The sequence below is a fragment of the Synchiropus splendidus genome, chromosome 16, assembly GCF_027744825.2.
Source record: "Synchiropus splendidus isolate RoL2022-P1 chromosome 16, RoL_Sspl_1.0, whole genome shotgun sequence".
Classification (NCBI taxonomy): domain Eukaryota; kingdom Metazoa; phylum Chordata; class Actinopteri; order Syngnathiformes; family Callionymidae; genus Synchiropus; species Synchiropus splendidus.
This window is the reverse complement of record NC_071349.1, coordinates 16,074,916-16,095,164: the sequence shown is the minus strand read 5'-3', so window position 1 is coordinate 16,095,164 and position 20,249 is coordinate 16,074,916. Positions and strand designations below refer to the sequence as shown.

Below are 20,249 nucleotides of genomic sequence, written 5' to 3'. Positions count from 1 at the left end.
CGAAAGTAGTTTATCTTCCCGGACTAAAATAGCCACATAAGAGTTTTGGAGAAACAGTGCGGTCTGAACACCGAAGACTTCCTGTAAGTCGCAGCGCTGCATTCAGGAACAGTTGGTCAAAGAATCTCCGCTGACAAAGCAGCCGTTCTTCCTTCTGCACTTTCCGTAGGTGTTTGTTGCTCAAACCCGAAGTCAAACGTTCAGCCCGCGGAGGACAGCTGCGGGACCGAACCATCAGTCCGGCTCGGCGCAGGCGACATGCGGTCGTCGTGTCCCTTTAAGAAACTCCATGTTTTCTCTACATGATGCGTCAACATAAAAAGCGGATGATGCTGTTATGTAAAACACGCCGAAGTAAAAGCCCTAGTTGACTGGCGGACCGCGGGGTTTTCTCACCGCCTCTCCTCGCTTCGCTGGCGGGCTCTCGGCTGCGAGTTGGTTCGGAACTTTCCAGAAAAAAAGCGCCGTTTGGAGGAGTTGCTTCGGTCGAGTCAACATGAGTCGTCGCTGTTTTCCTGCTTCACTTGTCCACCTGACACCTCTGCGTGTGTCTCCGTGAGCGCGAGGTCTGGGGCCAGACCTGTCACCGCTGGCTCTCTCTGTGTGGAGTCTTCGGAGGAGGTAAGAACCCCGCCGCGGTCGTCGTCTTCTGGCTGAAACTGAAAGTGTCACAGTCCGGGGCTAATGCCAGCGAGAGACGCCGGTGCTTCGTCCTCTGCTCGCTGTCAAGTCAACTTCAGCCGACAACACTTGAACGTGCCTCTTCTCATCGCCACTTTTCTCTCAAGTTTAATGCCTTTAATGTGGATTTAGATCAAGTGTTGAAACCCGGATATTAACCGTCGCCGATTTTAATGGATTCATTCTGATTAAATAGCGTAATGGTTTTCATGGAGCTAACGACACTAGACAAGGAGAAAGTGACCTCCTCTCTGCCCCATAGATATCTTCAATAATAAAAGTCAATCAAACTGAATCAGCTCAACCAGACTATTTACACAAGATAAGACGGAAACAAATACACTCCAAAATGTAACCAGACTTTGTTGACTTTACTGAAGCTGGCTAGGTTTCATTTTGTTAATTATTGCAGTGCATTATGGGACGCAGAGTATTCCTTTAGGTCATTTATCATAGACATGACGAACACACTGAGCCTCACGGGCCTTGAGTTTGACACGCCTCAGATACAGTTGATTTTTCCCCCATTTATTCCATCATCTGGGATTTTAATATTTTTTGGCCGATTGGTAGCTTCAACTCCAGCTGCCAGTGTGGAAGCAAAAGTTGCTGTGCTTACATGGAGCGGGCCAGTCGTATTTCGATGTCTGCTTTGAGTGAAAGGCTTCATGTAAACAAAATACTTATCAAAATGCGCTGCTCAAAAGTGTTAAACAAGATCAAGATCAATGGAATAATGTGATACTCTCTACCTTGAACATGTTGATAGGTTAAGATGACGGTTTGTTTGCAAATGTTTAGAGGAAATGGCGAGTCACTTCTTGGACGCCTCCAACTGTTTGTGCTCGGCATCATGGTACTGTACATCTGAATCGGATTGTTTTGTTTCATGTCATGAAAACAGGGAGGATTTAGTTAAGTCTGCGACAACTAGTCGACATAGTTGACTGTAAACGATTACTCACCAACGGGTCCTTGCTCAACTAGTTGTGTAGTCATCAATCTCTCCATAATACACCAATCCACCCTAAGAGGAGAAGTGTCTGTGGTTCAGCCGACCACTGCCACCCAAAACGTTGGAAGCATGGGACCATTAAAGGACACATGATAGGACACCTTTCATACCTCATTTTGAGCAATCGGAATTGAAATATGAAGTTTCAAAACATAATTTACAACATTTTAAATGTACTGTATTTACAACACCACCAGCCTTGGTTGGCCATATGTGTCGTATGATGATTAGTCGACTAATCGTTTCGGGAGTCTGTGACTGGTCGACTAGCAAAATAATCCTTATTCACCGCCATAGATTCAGTCTCCGGTCAGAACTAGGGCTGCAGCGACTGTGTCACATTGTCAACTATAACTGACTTTTCCTTGCCTAATCTGCAATAAGAGGACACCGACAATGTCAAAAGCTCGGACCATTTCAAAGAACAGATCAAAGGACACAGACCTTTTGCAGAACATTTTAAGCAATTAAAATTAAACTATAAAGTTTCAGTGTTTACAACCATTTACAATATTTTCATCCTTTTTAATTACTATTTATTTTCAACACATACACTTCATATGCTGATTAGTCGGTGAGTACACTCTATATCAGAGTACATTCATTGAGATCCTGCGAGGTCATGTACCTGCAACTATTCTAGTGTTGAGTGTTTTAATATTTGCTAACCTATTGACGAAGGCACCGACCCGCCATGTACAGTCACATTATTGACTTCAGCAAAACACAAAGGTGCTCCTGGGTGATGATGTACCTGTATCTTGCAAAGCTTTTTTTCCCAACAGGAAAAAAAGTGTGTACCAAGAACAGCACTGAGAAGATTGAATTAAAAAAGAAAAAACAAATGAGCTGGGAGACGTGAACACAGATGAACTCGGGTTAGATCTGCGCCCCCACCTGGAGAGGGCGAGTACTAAAAAAGATGGACAAAGAGGTGTGAAGTAGCATTGGATTTCAGTATTATTAGTACAGGGATAATAACATGTAATGTGTTGTGTTATACAGCGTTTTAGGGACTTTTTTCTTGTCTCTTTTGCGGGTCCAGAGGTCTTGGTTATTCGAGTTGTAAGATCAAAATTGAGTTGACTTGGACTAGATGTGTTGGTGAGTTGATTTGTCAAATTTAGGAATGTAACTGCTGGATCTTAAACAACAGTGTTGGTCATAACGTCCTCCCAAATGCCTTCGCTTCGCTGTTGTATGGATCCTGTCCTGTCACTTGTCCTCTACCTCGGCTAGCCTGACAAAGCAGCATGCCGAATGGAAGCACGCTGCCCACGTGTGAGCTATAGCTCTAATCCCGGAGATAATCCCATTACTTCCCACCAAGTGCCTTGTCATTGTCGTGGCAGGATCCGAGAGGAAGGAAAGCGACGACTGTCTTCCAGACACGCTTATATGTTTCCTGCTCAGACAGTAGAGACACACAAACCATGGCTGCATGCAAATACACCCCCTATCCACAACATTATATCCATTATCATGATGTTTACCATTTTGCTGCCTGTCAGGCTGAAGTAAAGTGATGGTCCACCTACACTGTGTGATGAAGATCTGTGTGGACTCCAGCTTTCCATCACTAAGATACTGCTCATCATCTTTCATCCCAGTGGAGGCAACTTCAATGTATTGCTCAAGGGAAGTTTGCCGTCTTCTCTCTACACTGTTATTGATGACCTGAAAATGTGTTAGCCAGGGTCAAAAACAAGCTTTGAAGAGCGTGACCGTGATCTTCTTCTCGTGGTGATACAGTAGTCATTAGTGTGGTTTACAGCAGCTGGGTGACGCCCGTGAGTTTGGCACAAAAGGTCTGTGTCCCATTAGCTAGGGAGTGACGGGTCTAGGCCCTTTGGCAAGGTTCTTGGAGCTATAGTCTAACATGGACTGCTAAAACCGTTTTCTGCGTTTGGGTCCGACTTGGCCTCTTGCTTGCAGATAAGTGGCAACTAACAATTATTTTCGTTGTCGACTAATCTATTCATTATTTTTTTCGTTTGGTGGACTAATCGGAATTACCTTTGTTTGGAAGGATTTTGAATTTCTGTTTAACCTAAAGTTGCTTAAATCATCTCAGTGTGATACCGAGACACCATACATTATTAAACAAGTATATTAAAATATTGACACATAATCCAGGAACATGTATTAACCCTGTGTAGCATGAAGCATAAAACTGTTGACAGAGAGCTCCAGTTCTTTAAAACTGTCTTTATTGGTCCCTGAGAAGAATTTAAAGTCATCACTATACACATATGTATCCCATATAAAATACTTGATAAACATCCACATCAAAAGGGCTTATTTGAATAATAATCTAAAACAGTGTGTTCAGTGTAGCTCCCTAGTTTAGTTCAGTTATTAGGAGGAGGAGAGACTGAGGAATACTTCACTACATCACTGTAAAAAAATATCACTCTAGTAGCACAGATCAATCGGTGGCCAGTTAGAGTCAAACCTCAGTCAGGAACCAATTAAAGGAACAGAAATTAACATATCTTGATGACTCCGGAGAGTGTAGTGTTTTCTCACTGCTTCTCAATAACAACCAGTTCTCGACGTCCATCCAGCGGCCCCTGTGTGTTTACACCAACAGCAACACACAGATTTTGACGTCAACAAGTCTTTGTTGTCAACGATGATGTCAACTAACCGTTGCAGCCCTAAATGAAACCATTTGTTCTTGTTTCTGCCATTTGATCATGGGACCCGATAGATTTCATGAGTGTGTGTGAGCCGTGTGTGTGTGAGAGAGGGGAAGCTGGTCAGCTAATCCCATCCTCTGAGGGAGATGTTTCCTTCACTCGTGGAAAATGAATTTGATTGACTGAGGCTCAGACACCGTGGCAGGACATCTGTAGTCTTAGTCTGTCACGTGAGCTGCATCATTGCTAAAAGTGGCAGAACAGAACATGACCTACACACATCACGTAAGCTGTCCTTTCAGACCAATTCCTTTTATTCTGTCGTCACCTTTGAAAGTGCTGGCGCTGGTGACAGCCACCTGCCACACAGGTGTTATAAAACTACTGACTTAAATATGGTGAGAACAACTGAGGTTTGGGTGGATGCCTAATGTTGTACAAACGGATGGCTGATTATTTATATTCTCTGATAACACAAATTCTCTCTCCGGCTTCTGCCTGATGGCATTTTAAGCTCCCTTAAATATACTACTGGCTCATAAATGAAGACTTGTTTGTGCCTGCCAGCTCCTTTCAAGCAGTGTAGCTTTCTGTTTTGCAACTTTATTTTCACTTATTATGAGTGTGATGGCTGTATAGTTGGTTGGTTTCAGGGGGGGTTGGCTCAGACGTATAGATGTTTTAGCTTGTTATGACTGTGTAACACCCGTTGGTGAAGCGACCTTTGGCATTCTCTTGCTCGAGTGTTTCTGCCTTCCAGGGTTCGATCCTTTCGTTGAATTTTACATTGTTTTGTGTTTGTCGCTGAGTGATGTGAATAGATACAGAACTGCTTTTGAAAAAGGTCAGAGGTCTTCTGACATGGGTCATAAAAAAAGAATTCTACATTTACTTTCTGTTCACTATTGAGGCGTTTTGTTTGCGACAATTACACAGTTTCTCCATCGTTAAGGGCCAAAACAACAGCGCTTGTTGAGGCTGCATTACAGATATATCAGCAGGGAAACATGAGTCTCATGATTCGGGGCATTTGATATGCACAAGAACAAAGTGGTGCAGCTATGTTACGGTGGAAGTATCCTGAATAAAATCAGGGTGCGCCTCCACAACCGGACTCCCTGTTACCTTCAGCCCTATTGACCGATAGATAATGTGTCCAAACATTATTATGTTCCTCATAATTAATTATTATCCTCATAATAGTTTGGGATTTTTTTATTGGTTTCGGTTTTATTTGGTTTTCAATTTTTGTCTCGCAAATTCAGTGAGTAATTAGTTTTTAGAGTGAGTTGGCTTGTTTTCATTATTTTCAGTTTATGAAAAAAAATAGTTTCAGTACTGTTTTTATTAGTTTTAGTATTAGTTTTAGTCATTTGTTGTTGTTGTTCTTTTCTTTGAATGAAATAGGTCAGAAAAATAGTCAGTAATAAAAACTCAACAAAACACACCATGTAAAAAGCAAGTTCGGAAACTTGACGCTTTTTCCCCACCTACCACCATAATGCTGGTAGTTGGCTGACACCAAATCCAGCTGAGCCAAAATCAGTAGATTTTAAATCATTTCAAAATGCTCTTCATGAAATAAATGAAGACGAAAACAATAAAGGACAACTTCGCTATAATTGTAGTTCATTTTATTATTTTTGTGAACAGACAATACAGTTTCAATTACAGTTTTAGTTATCATTTTCTGTAAAACTTCCAATTTTATTTTTATTTCAGTTAACGAAAATGATTTATAATTCAAATTCAAATTATTTTTGGGACCAAATGCTGTTGTGCGAGTGTCGCACATTACCAACCTCCACAACTGACTTCACGCGAACCGGTCCTAAACATGTCTCTCTGACTGTTTACAGTCATGGAGTCATCTGGGAGTAACTAGAAAATCTTAACACGGTAGGTTGCGCTATGCATGTGTTCACACCCGAGTGGCCGTTGGTTTTCAAAAACGATTTCCTGCCATCTTTTAAGATGCGTTAAAAAGGTGTGTCACTTTTCCGGGGGGCAGGTTTATCGTTAATCAGAAGTCAAAATGGCAGCTCCTTCAGTGGCGCTAACCCCTGGTGACTCCTGCAACGCACTGAAGCTGCGACCCTGTTGGCCCAAACCTGTCACATCCCCCGCTTCTACAGTGTAGCGCGACAGCTTGTCACCAGTAATAGCACCGTGTCACTGACTTCACATGTGTGTCAGCCGCCTCCATCACGTTTGTTGGAATAGTGTGGCTAATAACTGTGGTCACGTTTTTAAAATGCTCAGATAATTAACATTGTTGCTACAGTCCAGTCTATTCCTGTTGGTTACGCTCCATATAAACATTCTTCAACGTGCACTGTCTCTTTAGATAATAAAGTAATTCCGCCTCAGAAGTTTGTTTTGCTACTGTAGGCTAACTGTGAAAGTGAACTGATACTGTAGATGTGATTCCAGCAGACTGAGCTCATGCAGTGAAAACTCTTTCGTGCTGTTTTTCCAGCCTTCTAGCAGCAAAACAGTGTCTGAAGCGCGCGCTCCTGATCCTGGGGGTGATGAGGCTCTGACTGAAGGTCCATCTGCCACATTTCATCATGGAAGGGAAGGGAGGGCTTGTTTTGGGCTCCGTGTTCGTCCGTCCTCGCCGTCACTTCTCAGTCTTAAAACTAGAGAGTGGTCTATACAGTGCTCATTCTACCTGCTGCTCTTTGTGTCTGTAATAACTGGGATTATTATTATTTCTCCAACGTACATTAATCCTAAACACAAGGTAGCATTTGCTAGCTCAGGACTGCCAGTGCCACATCTATATTTCCAACCTGGTTTTGTTCCCTAGCAACACTGGAGGCTTGAAATATTGCCTTTATTAGTTACTTAATAATGGAGTCCATTTGCGAAAGCTACTCTACCATTTCATTTATAAGCTCATTAACATATTATGTTTGTCCTTTTTTTGTTTCATGATGAGTTAATCTCTTTATTTTTCTAAAAGCCTTCAGCAAACTGTCCCTGGCTTGCACGTTTCCTGACTCACCCTGGCAGCGTGCCCGGGACACAGCTGTGAACATTACAGTTCTGATTCATGGAAACGTAGAGGAGAAAGCAGGTTCAGTCGCCGATGAAGGAGAAAGGGAGCTTAGACCAGCAGCGCGGCCCCCGTCAGCTGTCGGTCCGGCCCGCAGCTGCAGTGGATGTGAAGCCTCACAGAGCTGCTGCTCACTTATCACACACTGGGATTGTTTACATGAGTGTTGCGGGGGAGAGGGGAGGGAGGCATTAAACCCTGTTCTGGCGCTGTGTGAGCGGAACAGAAGCCCTACAGTGTTACAGAGAAACATCAGGGTCCTTCAGTGAACAGCACATGGCACCAAGCAGCCTTCAGTGGACGGTCGGGAAAGCATGACCCATGGAGGTGAGCAGCTGCTGGCTTGCCCTCTTCCTACGAGGAACGACACGGTTTTATCTGGTCATTCTAGTTTATTATTATTTTCTAGTACGTGTTGCTAAGCTCAATGCTAAAATAGGAAAGCCCGAAGTATTCATTCTCTAACCGTTGACTAGTTTTGGGATGCTTTTTTTCATCCATCAGTGCAGGTTTTGACACTAAAAAATAATTTAGATTTTGCTATATTAATACTGAACAACTTCTAACCTGTTTCCCAAACGTCATAACAGTGATGGAGGGATTCTCCTTCTCCCATCCATTTTGTTTTCCGTCCTGCATTGACACATTCTGCGAATTTCTCTCGTCAGTTATTCACGTCTGACACTCACAGTCTCACAGTCTTTTAGCTAGAGGGCGTCTTTGGCGCCCTGTTTTTTCAGCAGGACGCCCAAAATGTATCATTAGTGCCTGGATGATGCCCAACTCGTAATGTCATCTCACTAGTTTACATTAAATTGTGTTTCCGCCCGGTAATTTCACCGAATATGATCCTAATTCGCAGATTCTCAAACCTTTCGCAACTGTATTTTGCCATCGTAGTCGCCATATTTGTTTACCGCCGTAATATCACGATGATTCACATCTCGCGAGTCTCGACATTTGCGGCATAGAAGCGCGTCATCTGACACCGATGAGGAGGAGGAAACCTCAGATAGCTTTAAACAATCGTTCACGAAACAAACTTTCTAGACAGAGGAATATTTGGCGCTCCCCTCCCCGCATCCCAGCGGCAAGCGACACAGCCCTTTCAGAATGAGAGCAAAATAGCTTAACAGGGATCAAAATTTGAGTAGTTCTATTTATTTAATTGAGCGACAAGCCTTTATTTATATATTGTTTGAATGAATGAATGTTGCGGTTGTGAAAGTTCAGAAAACCATCACAGCTGATACAACTGCTTATCTTGCATAAATATATGAAAAAAGATGTAGACACAAGGCTGTACACACGATGGCTTGTAGCAAGGGAAAGAATCATTATAAAAATGTTTTTATTATTATTATTTTTAATTAGTCGGGGTCAGCCAAGTAAGTCAATTGCCCAGAGGATCCCTGCATCTCAAAGTGTTACTGTGGCAACAGTTACTGAGTTCATGTCTGTTGACGTTTGTTATTGGACTCAGATGCTTGTTTATTTGCTGTTTAGCAAGTTATTTTGGTCCAAATATGTGTGATGTTTACAGCTGTGTTTTTTACAAAGCAAGTTGTTGGTGGGTTGGGGGCGGGGTTTTGGACGCCCCGTTTCGAAATCCTCGTGAAAAGCCTGCTTCAGCCTGTGTACCTCTGAGCAGCTGTCAGCTGGGGGAAACTCTAGATGGACGGAGAGCAATCGCCCCTCTGATTCCTGCGGAGGTTTTTGTCCTGTTGAGTAGACAGGTGTTAGATTCCCTCTCCTCCGCTTTGATTTCTTCTAAATTCATGGCTATTTCTATCCGCCCGTCTCCTCTCTATATTCCTCCTCTTCCTCGGTGCCAGTCTGGTTTCTTGTCTCTTTGAAGACGAACACTAGAAGAAGATAATTACACTTCCTGTCCTGCATCTGTGGAGCTCTGCCATCATCTCTGAGCTGCACCAGGAACTGGGATGCAAACGCTCTGCTACTTGTCTCTCTGTGGTTTAGAACCTACTTTACTTGTGCTTTGAGGAGAGTAGATCATAAAGACGTCAGTTCAGGCTTTTGTATTTCCTGTGTTGTAAATCCTTGTCCGTGTTTGATTCAGTTATGGTTCAAGATTTGTGTTCAGCCAATGGTTTTCAGCATCAGTATGTGTCAGTGAAGAAAAGAAGGCGATGAAATTGTTTGTGTCTGTTGGGGATGTGGCTTAGTAGATGCCCCGCCCACTTCTCTGAAGCTGTAGCTGCTACCAAGCCGTAGAAAATGTTCTGTTATATGTGTTGAAGTTTATATATATTGAGAATTAAACATGAAATGAGGACAATTGAGTACTGATGCTGAGGCACCGAGTGTCAAATGTGACCATCTCCAACTGTGACCTAATGTAGTTATGTATTCAGCTCTTACAAGTACTGCACTGGGACTTGCAGTTCAGATACATGACAATCTAGCATTTTTCATTTTAGTCATTTATCGCTCATATTTTTTGACTGCAAGTCATTGTATCTTCCATTTTTCTAATCTTTTACCCTCTGACTTGAATCAACTGCTGTACAAATGTCCATGAGCAGATAATTTCACTGAAATTAAATTATTTGGCCTCAATAGGTTTCTCTCCCTCTTTTTTTTTTTGTCCGATGTTGCAGAGTAATTTTCCGTTATTCACTCATCATTATCCAGTTAGTCCCTGTGCACCAGGGTCACCCGAGCTAATCATATCATTTCTAATTTATTACATTATATCATGCATGTATAATTACAAACGCTGGCGTGGGGAGTCTGAAGGAAAAATGCGGCTGAAGGTTAATGGCTAGTTCACTTTGGCTTTCTAAGGTCGTCCTTCACTGAAAGATATTTTCCAGCTGAAAACAGAATGGGAGAAATGTAGTCAAGATTTTAGGTCCATTCCACACGACACAGAGGCTTTTTCACCTCTTTATTTGTTCCCACCTCCTTTATTATTTTAAATCTCAGAATAGGTGTTGATATCTATTATGGAGTTGTTTCTTTGAAATATTAGATGGCAGTATTTAATCTGTATTAGTCATTTGTTCAGTCGATCCTGATAATTCCCTGTATTGGTGCCGATAAATCGGCCGGCCGATTGATCTCCCAATGAGTACCGCTTACTCCCCTTGGAAAATTTCCAACATGGACTATTCCTAAAATTCCCAGGCTTGACTTCTCATGGAAATTCATTGGAGAGTCCATCTTCTGTTTTTAAATTTATGTTTTCCTTTTAATATCTCTGCAGTTGTGATGAGCTGAGCACCTTTTTGTCATCACAATCTTTTACAGTATTGTACTTTTGGGACCCTTGCACCTTGTTATTATAGATTAGAATTACAAAATGTTGTATCTGCTATTGCCATGCATCACTTGGTTTTCCATATTTATCTTATTTTATGTTGAAGAACATCACAGAACTGTCGATTTGATAATTAATGCTTCTTACACTTTTCCCCTCCATATTAGAAGAGAAAACTCCTCACAATAAATGTAGTCGCCCCTTGTTCCTGTTCAATTGCCACATCAAGTTATTAATAATTGTTTAAGCAGAGAAACTTGTCCAGTTAATTGTGTTTTACTGTTACAACCATCCATGCAACACAGGGGATTGAATTCATACTGACCGTGTTCCAGAGTGAGCGCGCGGTTCGAAAGGACTCGCAAGTTCATGAGTATGAATCATCAGGCTCAAGTGGTAAGTCTGTGTAATGTCAATAACCAGCCGCTCACCTCGCGCGCTTTCCGACCGTTCTCTCTAATTGACAGTAAACACTGGTGCTCACATTCATTAGCAGAGTCAATCCAGTTGTAGCAGCTCCTCTGACACCTGGCTGTTATCCTGCTTGCTCTCTGCTGCAGAATTAATCACAGTGACAGGCTGTTGGACCGGAGACATTTTTTCCTCCAAAACAACACCTCTGTCGCCTGTGATTCGCTTAAAAGACATGTTGAATTGTATTTGCTTTTACTCCCAAATAAAGGGCACAGCGTGACTTCTTCCATTTTTAAGTCTATCCTGTTGTGTCATGGCTGTGTTAGTAGTAGTTACCATCCCATGTAAAATATTGTATTGTCTATAAAAAGAACAAAACCATCCGTCTCCTCATTTATTTCAACACTGTGTTAATTGGTAATTACCCTTTTTTAACTGCCCATTACTGTGATTAACACGATTTGATTTTTTTTCTAACTATTGGATTGTACTTTTTTTCTCCACCTCTGCATTCATTGAAGTGTATATGCTCCAGGTACAGTTTCTGGAGGTGCAGCAATAGCTTGCTAGGCCGATAGATCAATGTCATCACACCTGAGGTCCTTTATTGTTTAAATCCGAGTTCACATTGTGGAGTTTTGATCTGTTCATTGTGGATAGTATTGTCACATACATTATGATTGAAGAGGTTTCTGTTTAGTAGTGATGGGCTAATGAGGCTTCATGAAACAGTGCCTTCATTTCAGAGCCCCCTCGATGGCACTGTCTGCTCTAAAATCTTTGGTTTTGAATAAGCTGCTTAGGAAGCTGCTTTTTCTGCACTGTTTTATTTTGAAAAACGTTCTTTATTGTGTTTTTAGTTTTCTCCTTTTTTTCATGCTCAATTTCAATGCTATTTTGTTTATACTGTCTTATTTATTAATTGTATTTTGGCTACTAGATGGAGCTGTGAAAACTGTCATTCTCGACAGCCAAACTCCATCCAGTGTTTATTGGATTGTTCCAGTGGCTGCTTGAATAGGTCTCTCTCGAAGAAACACGTGCTGGATCCATGTAGCTCCTGCTGCTAACCAAACTGAGCCATTCAGAACCGCTCAGCACCGAGGAGGTAGATACTGGATTAATGTCACAGATGCTGCCCAGGGTTGAGCTACATTCCACGCGTCGCAGAATGGCTGTGAAATGAGTTGTAGAATGTACATCCGATCCAGCAACAGCGTGTTCCTCAGCTGTTTTTTACCCTCTATAACCACATCTTATGCTGTTAAAAGTCAAATACTGAACACTACATTCCGACATGACGGTGTGTTCGTCCACCAGTACACGTCACACAGCATGTCAGCGAGTCCGTAACGTCGCCGACGACCAGGTACATATGGGTTTCCAGGTTCGGCGTCACTCTCCGCTGCCTCCCCCCAGCTTCGCCTCCCCCAGCACTCACGCCTCATTAACTCAACACACTCAGCTTGTTTACATCTGTTAATTACACCCCGTAAAGTTGGTATCGACGAGGTCCGTCAGCTTTTCATCCCAATTACACTTCCGTTTAGCTGAATTGCTGAAAAAGATTGGTCCTGCAGTTTAGTGCCCATGTGGAAGCTTTTTCTGTCAACAACACCCAAGCCTGCGTCGTAAAATGGTGAGCAAAACCACCTGGAAAATGTTGTGTTTTTCATCATTGACCGTGTTATCTTCTCAACTGTTGAGTGATTCTAAAAGATCTGACTGGGATCGATGATTGTGCTGTTGCCGATGAGCAGATCCTGTTTATTGATTCAACTGTAATTTTCTAGAAAGCAGAAATATCGCTCAGTATTTTTGGAACCTGACCACAGGATTTCAACCGCCGTTCCCCATGAAATCCGACATTGTTTTGGTTTGAACTTCAGCGCTTCAATTCTGCTTCTTCATTTATCAAATCCGCCAGCTGGTTCCTCGCGACAAACTGTGACCCACTCGAGTTATTAATAATTCACCAGCCCGCCCTCTGCTGAGCTTCCCGACCACGGCCGGAAGACACTTTGGGCCCAATTTGTTTTTTTTCTCCTATTTGCCTGATCACTCCCAGCTGAAGTCCAGTAGATCAACCATCCAATTCATTCTCTTGGTGAGACACAAGGCTGCCGCTCAGGTTCAATGATGCCATGGCATCTGTGAGTCTATTTTAATAATTAGTGGGAAATAGTTTTATATTACTTTCTAATATGCTATAAAATACTTCTAGATATGTGTATTTATATGTGAATTTATGTGTGTATATGTTTATGTATACTATACTTTTAACATCTTTCGCAGTTATTTGAATTTATTGTGTTTTATTTGCTTATTTCAATGTTCAAGAATGTGCTTCACCCGCGGAGGTTTAGAGTCTGAAGTTATTTTCAGCTGCTGAGCCACTTCCGTTTATATAAACGCAGATTACAGTAGCTGGATTAAAAGCGAGTAGTTTGAAGGACTGGAGAGTGAAGGCGAGGTTGCTCGCGTTGGGGGGTGTCCTGCCTCATCGTCGGCTGTGGATGCAGTCAGCGCATGAATATTATCTCCAGCATGTCACTTCGGAAGTAGGTCACCGCGCACCGATCTGTTCAGCATGTCTCCGGCCGCGCGGAGCCGCCTGCTCCGCGGATCGACGCTCGCGGCAGCCCCGGGGACCCACTGAACCTCGGAATCCAACTGAAGGATTCGGTCTGATTTTGGCTCCCGATGGGACTCGCGAAGGTAAATGTGATTTCCGCGCTGGTGGTCAACTCGCTCCCGGAGAGCATCGCGGCGAGCAGCCTTACTCCGAATAGATTTTCCTTCGATTATTGTTCGCATTTCGGCGTATCGCGTCCACGCTCCGTCCGCGAGACAGCGCACGGTGGTGGGGCTTAGTTTAGTACGGGAAAAAGTGGCTGTAATCGAGTGAGCAGCTCCTCCAGCCTCAGGGGTCTCTTCCTCCCACGATGACACCACCATGTCCTCCCCCTGAACCAGCCTCGGTTCCATCCCCCTGTCCCAGCTTTGACATGGATCTAAGTCACTGCGTGCCGTTCACACTCCTTTATTATTTAGTACCGAATGCTACTTTTGCCGCTGCGGGCGGGAATCGCTTATTTTATTCTTACAGATGAGAATAAATCTCATCTGCTTATGGGGTCAGCATCGGGTCAGAACATCCAAGGTGCAAAGTCGCGAAATAATCATCTTATTCGGTTGAATTTATTATGTTTTTACGGAGGTATCAATGCATCGCGCTGTAATGTAATAACTTAAGAGCGTTGTGTCCTTGCATTTCATGTCGCGACATGTGATGTGAAGGGAAGCAGGTGCACATGGTTATGGAAATATGTGTAATTTTCAGGTGGTGCTGTTGCCAGGTGCGAGTTGTGAGACAGTTTGAAAAGGCTGTTTCCCATTGAATTGATCTCCTCTGATAAAAAGAGTTTATATTTCATGATATATTAGATTATTTTACTGGTGGTTAGTGTTTGATTTGGTAATGTACAGTACTGCAACACTGTGCTCTTGAAAGTAGTATCAATACAGAGTTGAAATTTTATTGAATCAAATTAATGGAGCGTGCCCAATGTCTGGCCCGGGGGCCATGTGTGGCCCATGATAGAATAATTTGAGGCTCATCAGCTCTGCCAGCCAGAGGATGTCTGTTACAGGAAATCTCCCATCAGGGGTTACCTCTTGGGAGATCAGAAAATATTGATCCACTAGAATTTTGCACTGTCCCCTCCCGCTTCTTGTCATGGACCGCAAACCTTCGAGGCATTCAGGCGCGGGTTGGAACGTCAACTAACTAGTTTGATGGATATGAATCTCAAGATATGAGACTGGAATCTGTGGCATTCAAAGGGTGGCAAAGGCTTTAAACAAAAGGTATGCCACGCTAGATTCAAATGCTCATAGAACACAACGAACCTGCGGTCTGCATCACTGTTGCGACACAGCTAATACAAAACTACTCAATTTAAAATCAAGCTTGCGGCCTGAACTAGCCTCCCAAATTGCATCTTAAATTGTAGGTTTTCTGCATTATTTGAAATTTATTTTCATAAAATAATGGCTTTACAGCTGCTACAATATATCGCTGTATTTGGTGTCACGATAATCATGATATATCGTATTGACTTTCCTGTATCTGGATACCTTTTGTATCGCCTGAGTTCTGCAAATATGGAGATCTAGTTGCCAAAGTGAGTCACCACCCTTAACCTGCTGCGTCATTTTGACCGTCTACCCTGAGACTAATGAAAATTAAAATTGTGCTATTGAGTGCGGACTTAATGCGTAGTTGCTCGGTACGAAAAACTTCTCTGCTCTCTGTTTGTTGACATGTCTGTCGGTTTTGTGCTCGAGTGTTCATGTTTAAAATTTCATCACAGCTTCCTGGAATTTGTATTCAAATTCCAGGAAGCTGTGTACTGTGAACTGTCTTCAGTTTTGAGGGGATAGAGTGCCTTTAAACAGCATTGCTATTACCATACATGATTATCTTTTGGAGCTTCAAAAGCACAGCGGCATAAACCTGTCCTGTGAATGATTCCTGTCCTTGTCCTTTCTAAAGATCCTTTTTTTTTTCAGTTGAGAACGACAGCTTTCAGAGAATGAGGTACTGGCTAAATAGCCTCAAATGAAAACATAAGCTGTAATAATAAAGGCAGCAGGGGAAAAACAAACATTTTTAAAGTGACCACTAAGGTATAATTTGTTGCACATGACAAGGAATAATGCAAATATAATCAGCTCACACAATATTTATTGACTTATATCGAAGTTAAATGATGGCCTAATTACTTCCTCTAGCAGATGGTGGGATGTGTGAGACACCATGTGAACATTTGTGTGACTATTGTCAGCAACTTCGGATGACTAAATGGAACCCAAGACATTTTCCGTAACTGCTACTATCTCCTTTTTTGATTACTTATTAACAGTTATTTAAAATATGTAGCTGTTTCAGACACTTGGACAACGTCATGTCGCCGCATCAAACCGTTCTTTTCAGCAATGTAGCACTTCTGACAGTATGTGATGGCCACACAATAAAGATTTTTGTGGTTGCCATGTCGCAGTCATGTCTCCCAGTCATGTCGCTTCAAATTTAGATTCTAAATAATGTCAAGTGAGATTCGCAATCGACGTGTAATTGAGCTGTAAAAACATGTTGACTCTAGTGCTGGTGAATTGTACTACTGTGATCATGTGATGGAAACACTCTGTCTTAAGCTACTGAGCTACTGTCTCACGTGCCAGAGCGATGATATTCAGAGTAATTGACACTTTTATTATTGTGCTGCGACATCTTTCATCACAACGTGATTGAAAGTTTAACACGTCTATTTCCACTAAAGCGCAAAAATCCACTGCTCTGAGCTGATTACTTTAGCTTTCACTTGTCGACAGCAGAGCTTTAACTGCCTCCTATCTTTAAATTTCTTCCCCAAAATAGTTCATCTGCCTTTACGCTTCATGTGGGGAAAGATTTTGTAGCGGAGTCTCATGCTGAGTGGAGTTGTTCATCAAAGGAAGTGAAATGACTGTGTCTGTCTTCTGGAGTGGATTTATGTGGTGAGTGGCATTTAAGGGTGTGATCTCCGGTCTCCTCAGAATTGATGTCACTTCTGTTTTCGGATTAGTCTTAAGGGCTACGGAAGTGAGTGAGGTGGAGAGGAACCTGTATCTTGCTGAAGAACTGGACTGGTGTGGAATATAGAAGCCTTGACTTCCTTACACTCTGCCTGATCAGATTTCTATTCACTTCATATTTGAGGTGTTTTTTTTTACTTTTTACATTTAAATTCCTTCTCTTCCATGTTTTCGTGCCACGATGTTAAATCTTGCGAGTTCTGACTGCAGAAAGTGAAGAGGTCGGGTTGTTTTCTTGCAGGTTTTTCAATGCTTTTCACCACTGATGAAGATGATGTGATGAGGTTTGTCAAAGTCACAGGGTGTAGTAACTGTTCCATCTGTTCGCCAGTAACTCTCACCTCCCACCTCCACCTAAGGAATGTGTGTTTGTTACACATGACATAATCCATCTCACCCGATTAAGACTTATGTGAAACCGCATTATTGCGTTAGTCCTGCTACGTTCGGACTTATAAATGCACTTCAACAGCATAGTCTGACTTTCTTAGTACGACTAAAGTACCTGCATAATGCGATTAATAATGCGACTAAGCCTGCATGTAGCCGGTCTGGATGATACGTGAGCTTCAGCTACGCAACACAAGTCAACAAACTGTGCGTGAAGAGTGTCTAATAACATAATATACAATCGAGAAGTTTAAATGCGATGTGATTTGTTGGTTTAAGGAGACAGCATTTCCTACCGCGTTAGCGAATATTAGCATGGTTTGCAGTAGCATCAGACTGCTAGTTAGCATTTACCTTTAAAATTTGTGACTTAAATTGGTGTGGAAATTGGCGTAAAAAAATGGAACATGAATAAATAAACGATTAGTGTGAATGATTTTTAAAGTTTGGTGAGACAGATTAGCTTTCATACCATGCTACTATATGTGTCACCACACCCCTGATATAATAGGGAGGAGTGTTTGTCTTGACCCTAGAAAATGCTGGAATTAACCACAACATATTGGGCTTTTTCAAACATGACTTCATGACTTAGGGAGCAGATTCTTGAAAGATTAATTTCACTCCTATTACAGCCTTTGAAAAGCATGCCTGACTCCCATGCGTTATTTCACTCCATTTACTGACAATCAAAACCAGCATTTAGTTTCAGAAACGCTAACATGGAAAACAAAACCCACCATACTGCGCCAAAATACATTAGAGTGGGACATGAAAAGTGCTCAATCTCTGGCTGTGGGGTAATAACAGCGCTCCTCAACCACACTCCCTCTGCTTTACATGCTTGTCTCATTGGAGTGGAGAAACTCAATGTGAGGCTCCTTGTGTCCTCTTGTTATCGTGAATTAAATTCTTCGCTCATGGATCGCATTTTATGGTTCAGGGAATCATTTGGCAATAAGAAAAGTAGCTATTTTTCTGTGTATTAAAATGATCATTGAACTGTAATATAAATTCTTCTGTGACCTGTGGTGATGTAGTGACGCCCCTAGTGGTGACTTCTTAGCTCAGGTGAAGGAGGCTTGGTATTGAGTTGTCTTGTGATTAAGTGGGAGAGGCATGGAACATTAATCAAAGCAGCCGTGTTGTCTTGCCATTGGAACTCAAAAATAATTTCTTCCTACGGGCCAAACTAAATTTTTGTGCCGACACAAACCTCTCTGTTTACTTTCCTTCCTTCACTTGTTGTACCAAGCCTTGGGTAGTGACCAAAAGATCAAAGATGCAGACGCTCAAATGTATTTTTCTGGATATCTGGATTCTCCTTTTCAGATATAGTTGGAGCTTTGCCATCCCAGATGTGTATCTACTGCTCTGAACGATCAAGAGAAGCCGATGCTGAGGGCTGGGGAATCTTGTCTTTCTGGGAAGAGACTGCTAAAGATGGGCTGGAGAAGGTTTCCAGGGAGATTTTCTGGCTGGAATTCTTGGCCCTCTTGGCTGTGATTGCTGCCCCTGAGGCCCTTTATTAGCCCATTATTGACAACCCGGTGGCTGCCAACTGGATTTGACATGCGCATTTCAAATCCCCAGAACTCCTCAAAGGTTTTTTCTCATCCAGACAGCACCATCTAATATTAGGGGTAAGAACTCATGTCATTGAGCTCATCACGCTAACTAACCCCCATCACCCGAACATGGTCTAGGGCCCCGTCACCGTGCAGATGGTTGTATCCACAGTAGCTCTGTGTCGGCAAGGCTGTTGCATACATGGCGATCTAATATTTTCAGTCTCTAGTTCCGTCACTCTGTGTGTACTGCTGAACCGAAACTCTTTAAAAACAATGACACAAGGAAACAAAGTTTCTGATGAAACAAAAGTTCTGATATTCATACAGTGAGAGGGAGTGATGTTGATGTCTGCGTATTGAGCTGGAAAAGATCGCTGCTTCACACAAATGAGACCACCAGGCTGCTCAGTCTCTCCACTACACCTAACAAACACCTGGACATCTCTCCTATATATGACAGAAAAACTAACTCATAAAAGGTCAGGATTGAAAGTGTGTTTTTGTACATGTGAATAATAGTTCAAATTTATATATATATATTTATTTTTTCCAAAAAATTCACATTGATCTATTGAAAATGTCATTGATCCTGGAAAAAAGCTGTCGCTCATTCTACAGCCATGAAATTCAAATACACCCAAAGGTTAAACCGAAGACAGTGGGTGAATGGATGTGCCTGTGGGTTGTGACTGAAAAAATATTTTTAAAAAATTTGATATCATGAAAGACAAATTAATGACCCACAAAATGGATGAGTAAGATTGACAATGTTTCGACGTTGTTTTGCATTCTCTTTGGCCCTTCGTAACTAACACTTCCTTTAGCTTTGACAAAATCAAGTCCCTTTGGATTTGTTGTTCCGAGTACAGGAAAGGCCACTCAGTTAAAATGAGAAGTTTTGGCAGTGGTACAACAACCAGCAAAGTATTGTATTGCAAAACAATCGCCTCTCAATGCAGCAGAAGTGACTGTGCATATTGCAGTGTTACATGCTTTAATGCTCTCCTTTTTTATTAGCGGTGGATAATGTACTCTATGCCATTGAATTCAGCCTGTTTTGCAGAAGAAATTTTTTACTCCTGCTCTTCAGGCAGCTGTAAGTGAGTGCTCTCCGATGACCCCTTCAGGTGCTGTGTATTAATTCAAAAGATGAGTGTCTTGGATGAAGGAAACGTGGGCTTACGATTTTCAATTCAATTTCTTTGCTAAGAATAACTTAATGAGACAACAAGCTCTTTTCTCAGTGATTGATGGAAGAAAGGTCCTTGCATCAACCGTTGCTCACTGTCCATCTGTCCATGTTACCAACTTCATTTGTTAATGCATCTGTTGCTGCTGAGTTTAACTTTGTTACCAGCTAAAAAGACACACTTGCTCAGTTGTTAGAGGTCAAGTCGTATTATGTGTTTCCCCGCTGCAGCGAAACGGACCATCCATCTTGTAATGCCAAGTGCAATGTCACTGGAGAAAGGTCACTCATCTTTGACTCATCAGAGGCTTTAAATGACCTCTGTGAGTAATGTGTTTTTGTGTTCGGTGTGGTGCGAGACTT

General features: G+C 42.2%; 1 protein-coding gene across 4 annotated transcripts in view; it reads left to right on the top strand.

Moving 5' to 3' along the window:
- Positions 1-205: 205 nt before the first annotated feature.
- The window catches only part of bahd1 (bromo adjacent homology domain containing 1), a 30,788-nt gene continuing 10,744 nt past the window's right edge, over positions 206-20,249 (top strand). Inside the window, exon 1 of one of the 4 annotated variants that reach the window (XM_053844773.1) lies at positions 206-621. The gene's annotated coding sequence lies outside the window, so the exon portion shown is untranslated. Of the gene's footprint in view, positions 622-7,705; positions 7,727-13,228; positions 13,250-13,530; positions 13,815-20,249 lie in introns of those variants that run through there. The other 3 variants (XM_053844776.1, XM_053844775.1, XM_053844774.1) reach the window with 3 other exon arrangements.